The sequence below is a fragment of the Seriola lalandi genome, unplaced genomic scaffold (assembly GCF_002814215.2).
Source record: "Seriola lalandi dorsalis isolate HSWRI2012SDOR001 ecotype SW California unplaced genomic scaffold, Sedor1 jcf7180002054663, whole genome shotgun sequence".
Lineage (NCBI taxonomy): Eukaryota > Metazoa > Chordata > Actinopteri > Carangiformes > Carangidae > Seriola > Seriola lalandi.
In genome coordinates, this window is record NW_019525216.1 from 507191 (window position 1) to 524030 (window position 16840).

General features: G+C 40.5%; 1 protein-coding gene across 2 annotated transcripts in view; it reads left to right on the forward strand.

Annotated features, from left to right (window-relative positions):
* Window positions 1-16840, forward strand: part of kcnip4a (potassium voltage-gated channel interacting protein 4a) — a 119882-nt gene that overhangs the window by 26005 nt on the left and 77037 nt on the right. The window lies entirely within an intron of this gene.

The following is a 16840-nucleotide window of genomic DNA, read 5'->3' on the forward strand; positions in this document are numbered from 1 at the left end:
CCACCCCCCCCAGAAGCAGGTGGTTGTATACAGTGCACACACACAGCATTATTGATTAGTATTTCTGCATCTGTATCATGCTGCACAGCGTAATAGATTTTGGTTTCCCTTTTGTTCCGCGCACACACACACCAAGATCTTTTCTAATAAGACAGATAGTGAATCAATGGGTTTAACAAGATTAAATCTTGGATTATAGGGAATTACTAGCAGATTACTCCATGAAGGGTTCAATAAGGGATAAAGGTTACCAGGTTATTGGTATGCATCTAACTGATGCTAAGTATTATTTACAAAAGTCAGTGCAGACTGTGGTGGGTTTGCTTCCTCTTGTGTCTTCCAGTGCACTGTGTGGCATTTTATACTGGTCAACTGTACAGACGGTGAGCACACATTGACGCTCTTGTCTTATGTGGCTCCTGTCTTGTTCCTGTGTTAACTGAGCTTCGCTTTTCAGAAGGTTGTTGATTATCACGCCGCATGAGTGAGATGGTGCGAAGCCCCAGAGAGGTGATACATGAACATGCTAATGAATTCCAACATGCTTCTGAACATGTGAGACCTTTAAATGTTTTTACTAGGCGTAGTTCCTTTCAAAGCCTTTTTGTATTTTGTAAAAAGACTTGCCAGTTTAAAGGAAGGGGATTTCAAAATTAAGCTGTTCATGTCGAGAATATGTCCAAACAGCCATGGCCTACTTTCCACAGTCTCCTTGACCTTAGAGACAGAGAGAAGAAGTGGGGAATATTGGAGGCAACTATAGTAGTCGCTCCATCAATGGGCTGTCCTATTAAAGGTGGAGATGGCTTCAGTTTTCCAATCATTCTTATGAATATATACTCGTGGGAGACACCAAGCTTGGAGAAATCCATCTACAGTGTCTGCCCAAAGGAGTATACTGTTGGTTTCCATAGCTACCGACAGGTTGTTAAGGTCACATTGGAATTCCCACATGGTGATAACATGATTAGTGTATGTTCAGGAGTAATTTACTTTCGTGCCCTCAAAGCTGTAGTTGATGAAAATGTGGTCTTGCTTTATGCTGCGCTAAGGGTGTTTGTTTGGGTGCAAAATTGTGGTCTTTAATGTCAGTGTCAGGCCCCATTAATTATTGATCATGTTAAATACAAGACTTGGGAATATTTCCCTTTGGACTGAGCTCAATTACTGCACATGTGCTGAGTTAGAGAAACATAGTCTTTATTATTGACCACATTATCTGAAGAATATTAGTTTGGCTGCTATTCTGAACCTCAGGACAAAACCTTGAAACTCTATAATCATCAAATATTGATTTGAACATAATCTCCATACAAGTATGACGGATATGTTCAGTACAGAAGGTTAGCCCAGTGACAACAGGTGGATTTTTAATTTGTGGAATGTATGTCATAAGAAACTTGGATTCAGTTGCATTTTTGGGAGTCTTAGTTTGAAACCAGAAGTACTTGTAGCCTGTTGTCCAAGCCACAAGCCACATTGTTAAGCTCCTCTGACCACTATTGACCATGTCAACATATAAGCATGATGCTGGTGAATAAAACCCTCTTTAGCACATACAGTATGGTTCAACTTCAGCTTAATGTCTAGATAAAGACATTACATATATAAAACTAGAATTACCACCTCGTGGTTGTATGCCTCCGCTAACAAGTCAGGCTGCTGTTTACATCCATGTCTGTCAGGACTCGAATAAGTAGTGAAGACCTTGAAGGACTTTAACAATATGGTATTAAATGTAATTGCAGAACATGATGATGTCAGTGAAGTTGACCTTTGACCTTTTAAATATATAATGTCATCACTTCATCATTTCAAACTATTACACATCTGTGGGAATTTTTGTTGTAATTAGAGCATGAATTCTTGGATCATGGCCAAAATCATGTTTGCTGAGGTCACTTTGACCTTGACCTTTGACGCCCCCCCCCCAAAAAAAAAAAAATCTTGTCAGTTCTTCTTCGAGTCCCAAGTTACGTTTGTGACAGATTTGCTGCAGAAATTCCCCGAAGATGTTCCTGATATATCGCGTTCACGGGAACGGGACAGACAACCCCAAAAACATAATTTCTCCAGCCACGGCTGTCGGCGGTGCAGAGGCATAATCATAAAACCCATTACCAGTCATTCATTTGACAATTTCCACTTGAGCAGATCCATTTCTCTATAAACACATTGTATTAACTTATCTTACACAGTCTGTGCTGCAGATTAATATAAATTGAGTTTGACCAGAGCGAAGCTGGCTTGGCCGTATTTAGTTGACCAGGGGAAGCAAATGATGGATGGAGTCACTTAGCAGACCATGAGATTTTAATTGAGATGTTCATTGTCCTAGAACAGACTCGCAGTCATTGCTTCATTGATCACTTATTTGCCAAGACCAGCACAAACACATAGTGTAGGTCGAAGGTAATGTGTGTGATGTCACAGAACAGCCTTGGGCAGGTCCTACTGTATGTCACATCTGTAATGTCATGGATGAGTTTTGCCCACACAGGCTTATTTTCAATACAGATGTATGTTAAAGGTCCAATATGGCATCATTATCCCTGTAAACAAGCAGTAATGCTAGCCGTGATATGAAGTTATTAAAACAGAGTTAATCTGATGTCTTCAGTGAGCACAGGGAATCGTGTATTGCTCAAAAAAGACTTAGTGAACATGCACAGTTGTGTTAGAGACGCATTGGAAACAATAGGCCACCATTCATATTCATGGAACCACCGCTGCCCAGTAGGTCTTGAATTTCTCAACTGTTGGGGGGGGGGGGAAACAAATCAATGATGCACATGCCTCCCAGGTTAGAAAACAAACAGCCGTGTCAGCACATACTGAATATACTGAAAAGCAGAAAGTTATTTGTTGCTCACACCAGGGGAAATCTCCATCTCTTCCAACGTTTCCAACACAGCCTCTGTGACAGACGAGCAAGGAGAGCTCCAAGTCCACCAGAGTATCCATCAGGATCATTGAGACGTCCTAAAGCTGGGTGATTTATGCCGCTTCCTTTCAAAAGACACATTTTCAATGTCCATTCATTATGTTGTTAATGCCCTCAGTTGTGCAGTGCTTTAAACGTGTCTTTTTCATACCTGTTGCATTGCGATACACTCTAAATCTGCCATTTGCTATGGATACCTTTTGAGATCTTTCTCCCAGTCTTCACAGTTGAAGTGTTTGGCTGTCAGGTGCCTTAACTTCTGAAATGCATCATCCTTTTTTTCTCATCAGGACAGGCTCACGTGCTCGTAACTGATTCCAAGCATATCGTTTGACATCACAGCACATGCCCTTTCAGCCTTTCCTCTCAGCTTTTAGTAAGAAGACTGGCAAAAGTTGTGCTTGGTATGACTTTTTTTTCCCCCGCGGATCAAAGCTTTGATGAGCCTCTGAGCATTGTAAGCAGCTTGTATTGATTTCAAGTATTTTGACTCAGAGATGATGATTTCTCTGGCTGTGTTCTTTATGAAGCAACAATGATGAAAGATTGCAAAGTCTTTGAGCTTTCAAATCATTATCGAGCGTGTTAGCCTGCAGTAAATGCCAAACAAGCATTTTTTTTCTCTCCTCTCCAGATGTTTAATTTTTCATTGCTTAAGCAGCTGAATTCGATTTTGTTTTGTTTGTTTCTTGACAATCCAAATGATGAGTTACCGGTGGTGTTTGTTTTTGGGAACCACACATTTAATCCATGCTTAAAAGACAATGATGAAAAATGCACTTTGTGACTTTTCAGTATGTACCTATGAGCACATGTGTGGGGGGGCCTGCCCAATGACGCGAGGGCCCGTCTTTGTTTCCCTCTCTTTGGTTTCCTGATGGCTATTAGCAGGTCATGTTCCACCTGTCCCATGAGGACAGCACATTCAAAGCCCATAATCCCTGACCAAACACTGAATATTTGATACCCACAGGCAGGTTGCATTGGCATCATGTCTGTGCAGCGGTGTCCCCGCTCTCAATGGCAAGAGATCGGCTGTGGTTTAGAGTAGACAGTGTTGTGATGTACAGTGAGTCGCTGCAGCCCAGACAAGGGTACACACATACTATGTAAAGGTTATGAACCTTTGCAACTTCTGCAGAGCTCAGAGAAATATTCAAGTGGAACAGAATGACCAAGGGAGCATCCAATATTTTACTTACTACTTACTAAATAATTAACTCCACTAAGATGACAAAAAGGCACTTATTTTTTATGCTCTGGAATAAAGTGTTGAATCTGTCTCTAGCTGAACATTTCTCCCATCATGTTTGGACAGGAGCAACAATAACAGATGGCTAACCATGTTGCATAATGTTTCCTTTCACACCCAGTGAACTAACATGGCATCTGCTTGGCTCACCTGACAAGCATCTGTGTGTATAACAGTCTGAAGCTTGATCTTTGTGTTCATGCTGTGCCAGACATTATTGCTTACTTACAGTTTGCTTACAATCCTATGATGAATTTAACTCCCTGTGTTTAAAATGTACTCCCAAATTTATCTATACTGCAAAATATGGTCTCATTATTTCCTCACTGTCTACCTGGCAAAGGAGATTCTTAGAGAAAGCTTCATAAAACGAAAATGACTGTAAGCAAAAGTGAGCATTGGCTGAAAATAGATATCAGTTGACTTTCAGATGAAGAGGCAAAACATGGATGGTGGTACAATTAAATAACCATCATCCTTAGGGAGGTATTTGTTGTAACTGTGTTGACAAAACTTCCTTTGAGAACACGTAGAGGTAAGCATTCTGTGTACCTTTTTATTCCTGGAGTTTCATAAATACTTGAGAGAGATCTAATGAGGATCCGCATTGTGTTGTTGATGTCTAACGCAGCCCGACTTGGAGCAACAGATTAGGATGTTGTAGTGATCCGGAACATCAAAGCGTCTCTGCCAAGCCTCTTACATAATGGAAAAAGAAGAGCAAGTATCGGTGTCATCGAGTAAAAGCTTTCTTTTAACCTTGCACTGTGACCTTTCACCATAACCCCTTTCCTAAGGTTGACTGCCTTTTGGCAAGAGTAGAAAGAAGACGTTTGACTGTGATGTCTGTATCAATATCAGCTTCCAGGCCAAGTTCACTGAGTCTTTGTTTCACAGTGTCCCAGCCTTCTCCTGGTTTCTGGTTTCTGCTGCTGTGTTGTCGTCCAACACAAGAGCAGCACAGATTCCTTGGCTCATTGGGGCGGTACACACAGTGCGTAGCTACATTGCGAGCATTACCGAAACTTACCGATGATGTCCTACAGTAGCTAAACCCCAGCCTGGTCCACTCGGATCCTCCTTTGCCTTACTGAAAATGAGTGACAGCCTGTCAAGGCCTGCTTAAGTGCTGAAAGACTATCTGGGCCAGTATTATGTAAAGGAGGAGAAGGAGAGTGTGCTCACTGTAGTGGAAAATGAATGTCACCAGCTAGTTCAGACTACAACTCTTAGGAAAACCATAGTGGAAATATCCTTTGACCTCTCTTATTGTTAGTGAGGAAAGGATTGGGAAGTGGTTGCACATGAAATTTTACAAGGTTAAATCATCCCTACATCCCTCCTCCATCACTTCTGCTCCATAGAAGTCCCCCCTGCCAAAAAACAAACAAACAAACAGACAAAAACACTTAATTTCAATTGTGGTCATTCAGACACCATTCTTGCAGTGGTTGCAGAGAAATCCCTCTGTCCATTACTACCACTGCAATTGGGTACGTTTTTATTAATCACTAGATGGAAAATGAATAATTAGGTAATGATGAGCTTGTCATAGAAATGTCACCCTCTTAGTTGAACAGAGTGATTAAGGCTTTGTGTGTCAAGGGACTCTGAGTCAGAATTTTTATGTATGATACACTCTCATATCTCGACTCCAGCAGACTTGTTTGCTGAAAGGATGTTGTGGTTTTTGTTTTTATTTGCATTTGCCATGAAAGGATTATGATTCAGCAGAGAAACTACAAACCCAATTTAGGGGACTCTCAAGCTATTTAGTATTGTTCTTCCATAAGGTTGGGGATGATTACAACAACATTGATTAGAATCAAAGCAGCTGGGATATCCTGACTTTTAGCTGGCGTCAGAACTGACAGTAACACAAGGGGCTATGCTGATGGTATGGCGTGGTGTGTTCCTTGTGAGATGTAAATTGTAAAATACAGCACATCATGTTAAAAAGTTATTTACCAGGAATGTGCACCTTGTACGTATTTGTTTGGCCACCATAGCACCTTGCTGGTTGACAATGTGCTACCCATAATGCAATTCGATAGCATCTTTCATTAGAACCCCCCCTGCCTGATAAATCCTCATATCGAACTTTCAGTTTTGGAACACAGGCTTTCAGTTAAAATTCAGTAGTCTCCAAAGCCCAAACAGTGATGATGTCATCAGTGTTATTTTCTTAAGACTTCAAAAACCTCCCTGCACAGGGGTAGTACTCCTCATGATGACTAAACTGACTTTCATGTGTAAAATTGGTAGGTTGCCCCCATAGTCGAATGGACAATCTGATTGATAGAAGAAAGAAATGGTAAAACTGGATAGAAATAATAAATTACTTGCAAACCACACGTGCACTGACACATTAGCAACAGTTGTGCTGGTATCAGACGGTTGCCTGGATTACATTTTCACCTTCATTTTTCCTGTATGCACATTTGACACTGGCTTGTGGTTATCCTGTGACACTGTCCATTTAAATTCACCCTTGCTAGACCGTGTAATCAGTTTTCCCATTTGCGCTAATGTTTGTATACGAGAGTCCTTGTGAGTGGAAAGAATGACTGGGTTATTTTTAGTTGGGTGGTCATGGTTGAGCTGCTGTGTGTGAGTTATCACTGTGCTCGCTGAATCCAGCAAGAAATCTAACTCCATGGGATGGTATCAGTGAAAAAACTTAAAACTAAAGAAGTAGAGAGTCATTGAACCACAGTTTTTATAAGTTAGAGGGAAAGAAAGAGGCAACTTCAGTGGAGCAAAGCTAAACAACGGTAAAGAACTGCCAAAACAAGACAGCGTCCTTTAAGATTGCAGACTATTAGGACGAATCTTAATTTGTTTGGCGTAGATTTGTTTTCTTACCTCATTGTCGTTATCACCTCGGAGAATTGTTCTATTACCCAGCACTTTTTCTATTTGCTCTGACTCTCCCTCAAGTAATCATTACTATTGTTAACTTAAATTAAAAAGTTTTCCTCCATCAGTTATCACATATTTTTCCTTTGCTTGCTCTGTCCAGCTTTTCGTCCCCATTTGTCCTCCCCTGCTCAACCTCGGCTCCTGCCTCACACTTGTTAATCACTTCATTTTAAAGTCCCGTTGAGGGTCGTTGTTTAAACTGTTGTCTTCCGTCAGTGGCCTTGGCTGCGTTTTCACGAAAAGTGAACCCTCTGCCCCAGACGTCCTGCGTTACGAAAGACAATGTCCTCTCTACGCACCGTTAGCTGGCAATTACTTTGACTGCAACCCTGCTCCAGCTCCCTGCCAACAAAGGGAGAATCAATAGACCTTTGAGGGTCAGAGTGGAGACTCAAGGGAAACAAGATAAACTTAGTGTCATAAATATGCTTTGATATAAACCATTTCATCATGCAGGAATCATGCCCAAATCATATTGGTAGTATTTTTGGTAATGTCCAAGTGGGCGCTGAAAGTAAAAGTAGAAGCTCTTGTTTTGAACACATCATGTTTAATTAAGAGACTTTTCTTGCTGCAGTCCCGCAGGAATCTGGGCCTTTGTGTTTTTCTTTTTCATATAATTCATTTTCCTCAGGTGCTGCTTGGCTCCACTGATGAAAACGGTTGTTCACAAATGGTTTCCATGTCTTACTTGATTGGTAGCAGATTGAAATTTCAAAGAGATCAATCTCCCTCACCGAAAGCGGAGGTTTGCGTGAAAATGTCAAATGGCTGGATACACGGAGGCAATGAAAAGATGGACAAGAGGCAGGATGTAAATGACAGACTATTATTCCCACAAACTGTAGTTTTTGACATTTTCACCATGCAGCACTTTCCCTGTGTGACTCATGAGTTTGGATAAATTATCACTGAAAATGTTTTTGCCGTTGAGTGGTTTTTCTACAGTTTTGGACAGGTACTAGTAATGTTGTACAAAACCTGTTATTCCTGGCAGGTAGAGTAAACTGTTTTTTACGTCTTAATGACACACTGTGAACTTCTGCCACTGTGGAAACGGTTTGTCTCTCACATTGGTGAGTCATTGACTATAAGCCAACCTTTGGTGTCCTTAGCTGGCCATGAAAGAGGTAAAAAAAAAAAGAGAGAATACACACACACACACACACACACACACTTTCTCTCTCTCTCTCTCTCTCTCTCTCTCTCTCTCTCTCTCTCTCTCTATATATATATATATATATATATATATACACACACACACACACACATACAGTCCCATGGAGTGAGTGTAAGTACCTTGCACCCCTTGCTGTTTTTGCTTAGATATACCACAGTACTATTGGCATCTGAGGCACTGCAGTGTAGAATAACTGCAGTGTGGCATCAGTATTGCATGTATATTCTCAAAAAGGTCAATTTCAGTCAATGCGTATATTTCCCTGGTATATTGCTTGCATACATTTTCTTTTTATATTGCTTATTTTTCCACTTTGGGATGAATTGCGCACAATTTAATTTGAAAAGCCTCAGTGATATCAACTGCTCCAGAGGTCAAGCGGAGAACATGAACTTGCTTCATAAATGGTGTAAAGGCAGTGGCCCAGCTTTAGTTTGTGGGTGTTGCAAGGTGCAGAGGATAAAGTGCTGCTGTGTGACCAGAATGTTGTTGCCCATCCTCGGCACTCAATCCATGATCTCGACTAATATAAGCTCTAAGTCAAGGACACTACAGCCTGGCCACACATTACAGTGTGGTCTCTGGGAGTCATGGCCAATGTGGGAAGGTGGCAAGATTGAGCCCAGATACCCCCCCCCCCCATCAACTCCTCACACCTCTGTTGTAAACCGGAGTAATCAATCACTCTCTTTGGCAGAGCGAGTCCAGGACGGCCATGCAGAAAATGGAGCTCCTTCTCCATCATTCTGCAGACAGATCCACCCTTGGCCTCATTACTTACCTGGCTACCTCTGTGTCAACATCAGACAGGTGTAAACAGGAGGACCCTCCCCTGTGTAACATCACTGCTAAAGCATAACGAAGGAGCTCAAATGCCTCCATTAGGAGACACAAATTAATGGGTAAATTAGTGGGAGTGAGCCTAATGTGTTGTTTTGTTTGCTTCATTGGTCCTTTTTCTGTGGGTTTAGTGTTATTATTTCAGCATGTATATAGATATGTCTATGAATATGAGTAAAAACTTTAATTTGTTCTTCAAATAACATTAAGTTGGTTCAGATACAGTATTCTTACTCCAACCTTATGAGTGCTTAGTTCTGAAATTTGCTTTTATTTTGACAGGTGTGTCTGGACCGTTATGAGAATTAAATGGCGATGTTTCCATCAGGCTTCCTGTTTTGTTTCTTTACGTCTTTATTCATATTTTCTATTTACTGTAAGAGGCCCCTGTAAAAGCCAATGTGTGTGGCTGTACCACTACCTATTTCATTAGTTTAGTGACCCTGTTTTTCCCTGTCACTTATTTCAAAATCCATGCAAGCAATTTTCTTGAGAGCAGCGATTCATTACATCCCTTTGTACTCAGTCACACCCCTCAAAACTAGCATTTGCATGCTTCCTATCATCAAAATTCTGGACTAGGCCCCCCTCCCCTGCATGCCTCTATAAATGATCACAGCTTGAATAATTGAATTATATTCACATCAGCCATTTTTTTAATCTCTTGTAAGACATCTGGTGTATTTATTGGACCTTAAAAGAATAATGCAGCCCCATACATGTTGCATATTGATTCATGAATATGTCTGTAAAGCTATCTTGAATCTGTGCGTGGTTGGGACACCGTGATGTATTGGTTAGATCATTTTTGCTGATTTATGACTTCAGCGACTGCCAATAGTGTATTTTGTAATGAATAGCGGTCATTTCTAATCAGTGCCAGGTCGATCACAGCATCTTAAATGTTTAATGATGTGAGGCGACAGTTTTTTTTTTCTTTTTGCCACAGTTTAGCCAAACTTTCATAGCCCTTTTTTAAGAGTTCCTCATCATCACATTGTGGAATGGGTAAGACAGGTTGCTGAGCTGTTTCCTTCGGATGTGACACTGCAAAATACCTCCCAAAACAGTTTAAATGGTTGCAGGTGAATGTAGCAAAGAGTATAGGAGGTGATGTATGACACGTCAAGCGATGGAGCATCCTCCCTGGGAGCTAGATGTCATTTAAAATTTCTTTTCAGTCTCCTGCGTCTTCCGCGCACCACTGAAAACATCGCAAATTCAATTTAAATGCAAAGCAATAGAGGAAAAAGTATTTGTGTTTGCCATTTACAGTACTTCTGCCTCAGCAATCACAGAGATCCAGCCAACACGGTTAGAGGGCCTATCTTCTCATGCACACTGCTCCACAGATCACAATGACCATTCTATTGCCTCTGACGGGCGGCTTGATACATTGGATTTGTACCTAATAACGATGGATCACCCTTTTGCTCTTGTCCCTCCATTCAGATTCTTCGTCCTATTTTTCCTCCTGCTGTCGTTTTCCTTCTCCTCTGTGATTAAACATTGCCCCCAAAGGAAATCTGTGCCTTTTTTTTCCCTCCAATCTGTTTTTCTGTTTAAAATTATTTCAGTGTAAATTTTTCAACAGATCCACAGTTATGTGGCATTGTCGAATAATGAAATTATATTATTGATGACAATGAATTGCTAGTTATGGTCTCAATTATGGGTTGGTTGGATTGAAGGATGGATGGTAAAGGTGTGATTGATTTAGTTTGGCGCAGCCTATTACAATGATGATGATGATGATGATGATTTCTATATTCTTTGAAGGAGAGATGACCAACTGAAAATAAACTCTCATTTGTATGCAAAGCCACACGTTTTCAGTATATGATGTATTTTGTATCTCTCTGTGGCAGGTAGAATTTTGTTGTCGGGAATGTTGACAGCCAAGTCACATCAGGTCAGAGCCTGGTCTGTCAGGTCAGACAGCTCGAGGGAAGTGCAAACAGAAAGATATTTGTGGCTTAGTCTGCATTAACTAACTGCATTGCGGCCTTGCTGTAGTTTTATGAGGCATTCAGGCCAAAACAACCATCACAGCTGGTTATGTTTGGGCATGTTGCTTCATGTACTGATGAGATAATAAAATGCAAATCCAGGAAGCCCTGTTAAAATAACACATCCTTGACTTTAAAGGCTAATACCAGTTTATACTACCACAAGGAAAGGTTGTACACCTCTGGGAAGTTATCACAGCAGCAACAGAATCTGTGTATTTGTTGACGTGGTCTTTTTTGCGTGACTCTCCTCTTGTTCTGCCTGGGGGGTTCCTGTCATGTAGTGTACAGTTTTAATGTCTTACAGACAATAAAAAAAAAAAAAAAACAGCTTCCTGTTTGTGGGGAAAGACAAAGTGTAATTTGAGCCTTGCTACAGTAAATCGAGTGGAGCCAGTGGAGCGGAGGTAGAAAAGCTGAAGGAGTAAATAGAAATGCAGACAAAGCAATATTTGCTTCCCATATTCCTAATGTCCTTTGTGAAATGTGTCACTTGATGCCAAGGAATGAGCCAGAAAAACTATTCTCTGAGGTGGCCGTTCTGCCAGAGAAGCCAGCCATTCTTCCATGCCAACATTAACAGATATAAATATATAAATAGTAACAAAGAGAAAGAAAAGAAAGTACCCCTGTTAAATGAGAATTATACTTTAATGCAAGCACAGAAAGAACATTTTGCAGCCTTGATTGTGTACATGTAGAGACTCAAGCATACTCATGTGAACAGGATCAAAGCCAACTTAAATATAACGTGAAGCTTTGACAGAGACTTGGATTCAGCTTCTGCAGCCAAATGAAAAATAATTACATAAGCAAAGTCACATTACATTCCTCGATATTTGTGGTAGATGCTGTGATGCACCATTTGCGGTGCATCATTCAAATGAAAACTGTCCCTAACTGTCCCCATCATCTCAGATGAATGTTTATCTACTGAGGCAGAAAAGTTTGAACTTCGCTACTGCAAAATTCAGAGCTTTGGCATAAACAGGCCTTCAGGGTCAGTTCAAGATGTTTGCTTTATAATCATCTTATATGACTGTGACAACTCAAAATCACATTTGAGAAACACATAAATATAGACCCTTTTACTCCTGGTCATGGTGGTAAGTTCACTATATGAGTTGACAATATGTTTTTATGATAGGAGAAGAGAGGTGCGTGAAAAGATGAATGTGGTGAATTGTCTCAGTGAGTGGTTTTCTAAAATACTGTATCAGTTACTTTTCAAAAGACTTTTTCTCTATATATAAAAGGAAGACTCATCCTACCTTCAGTAGTCCCATATATTCCTAGATTCCCCTTTTTTATGCTCTGATCAGCAAAAGAATCAATGTGTCATCTATACCTGAAGCTTACTTTGGCTTTAGTGAGAAAACAGTGAATTGGAAGTCATCGAATAACTCCTTCATACAACCATTAATCTGCCTTTTGACAGGTAATTGATGCATATATGCATCTGCCGCAATGAAATGATAAAGAAGATTAATGAGCTTGATGTTGCTATATTGTATGATAGAAAATGAATGCAAAATCTCAATGCATACTCATCACTGCAGCAAATGTAGATTTCCTCACTGGGCTGACATAAAATATACATAACCTTTTGGTTAGATCTCGAAGAGAGGACAACGTGTGGTCCACTGTGTTGTTTGCTTACTGCTATTAAAGAGAAATTTAAAAGATATTTGAATTAGGCCTGAGCAGTGGGGTACCCAAGCAAGAAGCAACTAAGGAATTGTATTAAAAGCAAGTGCATTCCTCATATCTATCCCATCACAGCAGGTAGTTTTACCCATCTATCTTTGAGATTACATTTCACTTACTATGCAATGTATTATAATTTACCTTCTTTGAATATTACCAGAGGCAACTTTACAACAAATGTCTGCATTGTGGAGTATTGCATGCATTTATGCATATTTCTGCTGTCTTAGTATTAGCCTAACTGTAACGATATCAGGACTGGGATAATGTATTACACCTATGCCTTATTCTGAAATCCTTAATTGTGTAAGGTAGAAGTACAATTCAATCAAATTAGCATACTTGCCCACTTTTACATTCTCCCACCTCAGATTGCCCTTTATGAATTTTTATTAGAGTTCTGCTTTAACTTTTCATTAGCTTTCTGATTTAGAGTCTGTCACTTCACTTAGGCGGACTGATGAGCAGTGACTTCATACGTAAAGGGCAAATATTGAGTGCCAGTGTGTTCTCAGTGGCTGCCACTGAAGCAGGGTACTCCACATTGTGCTGATGGAAAGTGCCATCAAAGACAAGGCCCACTTGGGGAGGCTGATATTGTCTATCCTGCAGGGGTAGTGGTGTGGGGTTTCAGTGTGGTACAGTAGGAGGCTCAATTTCTCTGCCATGTTTCACACTGGTATTGTCTGTGTAATCAGACACTCTTGGGTTTTGATAAGATATTATGGAGAGCGTTTGTCGCTACCAACCTAGTTGGTCTCAAATCTCTGTTATTACTTGATTTTAAACCTCAGCACATATCCCCCATGTGCATAGATTTAGAGCTCAGCAATGTCTTAGATATAATCTACTGGGATAAGAGAGCGGATATCTGTGAACTTTACTTTTTGCGGCATCATGATTTTGCTTAAATGTCATTTCCTGGTTGTGAAAGATACATTAGTTTCCAGAGGTGCTATTTTCTGAGTTTATCAAACTGTTAAATCTCAATTAGTTGTAATATTCACTCTCTTTTTAACTCTGTTTTGGCATCTACCAACCTCCGGGGGACAATGTAGCTCTTTAGCTGCAAAATGCTTTGCTAGGCTTGTTGCTAACTAACTACAGTCAGTTTTTCAGAGTTGTTTATATAAAAATGTTGATTAGTGCAGCTTGACAGCCAAGTTAAATTAACACACAACACCATTACGATATGCATTGCACATTACTGCACTATAGGGGCTTGGCAATTAACCAAAAAGAAACGCCATGAACCGTCCCTTTAAACAAATACTACTACTTATTTAGTCACATGCATCTGCTCCGTCTATGTTCACTGAAAGTGAAGCTGGCGATATCAATGACGCAAACACAAATGCAGACACTGAGCATCAGGCTACATCCACACGAATACATTTTAGTTATAAAACGCATCACTGTCACTATGTTTACACCTGGCGTCTACACTGTTCTGGAGTTTTCGAGCCCCTAAAATAGGGACCTTTGGAAACGCTGCTGGACCCGTTTTAGTTTGAAAACTCCGGGGTTGCGTTGTAGGCTGAACGGGCAGAGACAGAGATTTTTGGAAACAATGATGCAGATCCCCCCCTCGCCTCCTGATTGGGTCTTATCAGTCATGACCACCAGACAGTAATGAATGGAACATGGATGGTGACCAAAGGTATCACCACCAATTTGTTGAAGAAATATGAAGTGAGTGCTTGGCTCGAAAAAGAGATGGACTGATGTCCATAATCATATTGGAGGTAAAATTTTTAAACAATCGTGATATTGATTTGAAGTCATATCGCCCCACCCTACTGACTTACTACACATAACTCATGATCATTTCTCAACAATGGCTTGGATAGATATTTTCAAAAAATCCAAAATTCATTAGCAAAATATCTTCACATATTCAGGATGATTTATGGTGCCATGGTAGTTCTGTGAGAAGTGCAGATTTTGATCTGCTAACCTGTGTGCACAAGTTTATCGTGCATGAAAAATGGCACTTGATCCAGTATGTGTTTTTTGAGGACTGGCGAATGGAAGGGTGTGAAAACAGAGGTTATTAAAAATTTATCCTCATGATTCACAAGTGCAAAGGAGAGAGAGAGAGAGAGTATGTGAAGCCTTGAGGAAGAATGTCCTAACATCTCACCTTGAGAAAGCCACGGGTGAGGATAATTAGCTTCCCTTGTGGTGAATTCAGCCTTGTAGCTGTAGGATACCAAGAGGTTGAATGTGAACAGCTTCAAATCTGTCCCTTTGTTCTGTTGCTGTTGGTTGTTCTCTTTCCCTCTAAATCTTATTTCACCTTTTGTCATTGTGCCTCACATTGGCTGTATCTCGTGTAATATCTGTTGCTGGTTTGTGGAAGTGATGGCGCCAAGCTAAATGATAGCACCTCCAGGTTCATGTTTAATGGAGGGACCCCATTACACATGAAAAATGGGCATTGCTCGGTAATGGCTGGCTAAATCCAGAGCCTGGAGCAACCACACGGAAAAAGCTCTAAAGAAAGGAAGACGCAGTGGAGGTGATGATGCCACGGGATGTTTTGTGATGAGGTTTTCAGAGAATGTGTTTGCAGGTGCTGCCACACTGAAGAAATACATTCACGGCATGTTGCTTTATTGGAGAAAGACACAGATGAGATGTGTGAAATTCCATTTAGGTTGAAACACATTGGCTTGTTATAGATTGTTCATGGTGTCCGCGTGTTACATGAAGGGATAGTATTGGCATGTTGAATGATGCTTTCAGGAGGTTATGCCGATTAAGTGATTTGCTCTTGAGTAAAAGTGTCAGTTTACTTTGGATCAAGGAGAATAAATAAAGCCTTAGAGAAGAGACCATTGATTTTTTTTATTTTCTCTCTGTTAAAACTGGGAAATCTGCCTTTAGTTCACCACTATAATTTTTACAGTACTTTACACATGCTAGAGTACGCATGAATATTTCCACAGCTGCCAAATGGATACACTTGATAATTAAAAAAAGAACACATATTTTTTTTGCAAAATTACATTGGGTGAGTCACATCTGATATTCTCTGCTCTAAAGCAGCAACAGCCTGCCACGCTACACACACACACACAAACTCAAACATAAGGGGCCTCATTATCGATCGCCAGTGTTGCAGTGCAATGGGAAAATACACTCACTCATCAGCAAGCAAATTCACACAAACAGACAAGGAGGAAGCACTCGACGCGTCACAAGGAGATCACATTTCCCGTCAGGCTCCTTCCCTGCCCCACAATGAGTTCTGTGCCCCTGCCCTCAAGTGACAGGCAGACAAATTGGTCTTGAAGAAGCCCAGAGGCAATCAGAGCACACCACTCGCCCACAATTACTTGTCCTTTAACAAAGCGATCAATGCGCTCAGCGAATCTGACCGGTGCAAGCTGGGACTTGCTGAAATAGACTCTCCGTTTGGGCGGGTAAAGCTGGTGGAATAATGAGAAAGAGAGAGGTTGAAAATGTAAAATTTTTGATATGAAAATGCAGTTGGCACCTTTTGCCCAAAATGTCCTCAGGCTAAATTTGGAGTTCTTTAACTTCAAGTGCATAAAAAACTGTAGGTAAGTTGTTATTTCTCCTCTCTCTCTCTCTTTTGCTCATTCCCCAAAACTAAAGATTTTAGGGTATCGCAGTAACAAAGAAAAAAAAAAAAAATTACGATATTACAATAAGTGGATTAGCTGAATTTGGGAAATGAAAGCACACCATAAATATAGTTTTAGTCCCATAATGACTGACCCAGACAGAAGTAGAAGAACATTACTTTCCTGCAGCCTCACTATGTAGTCACCTCACATGCTGCTGTTCTGATTGCCTGCCTCTTTTATAACCCTTGCATGGGCATAACCTATGCTAATACTGATTGCCCCTACTTTGCAAGTCTGATCAGTCAACCATAGTGATATAATGTGCTATCAAAATAAGTGATGAGAAGGGCACTGAAAGTTGATTTAAGTTCCTTTGTGTAAACCTTAAGC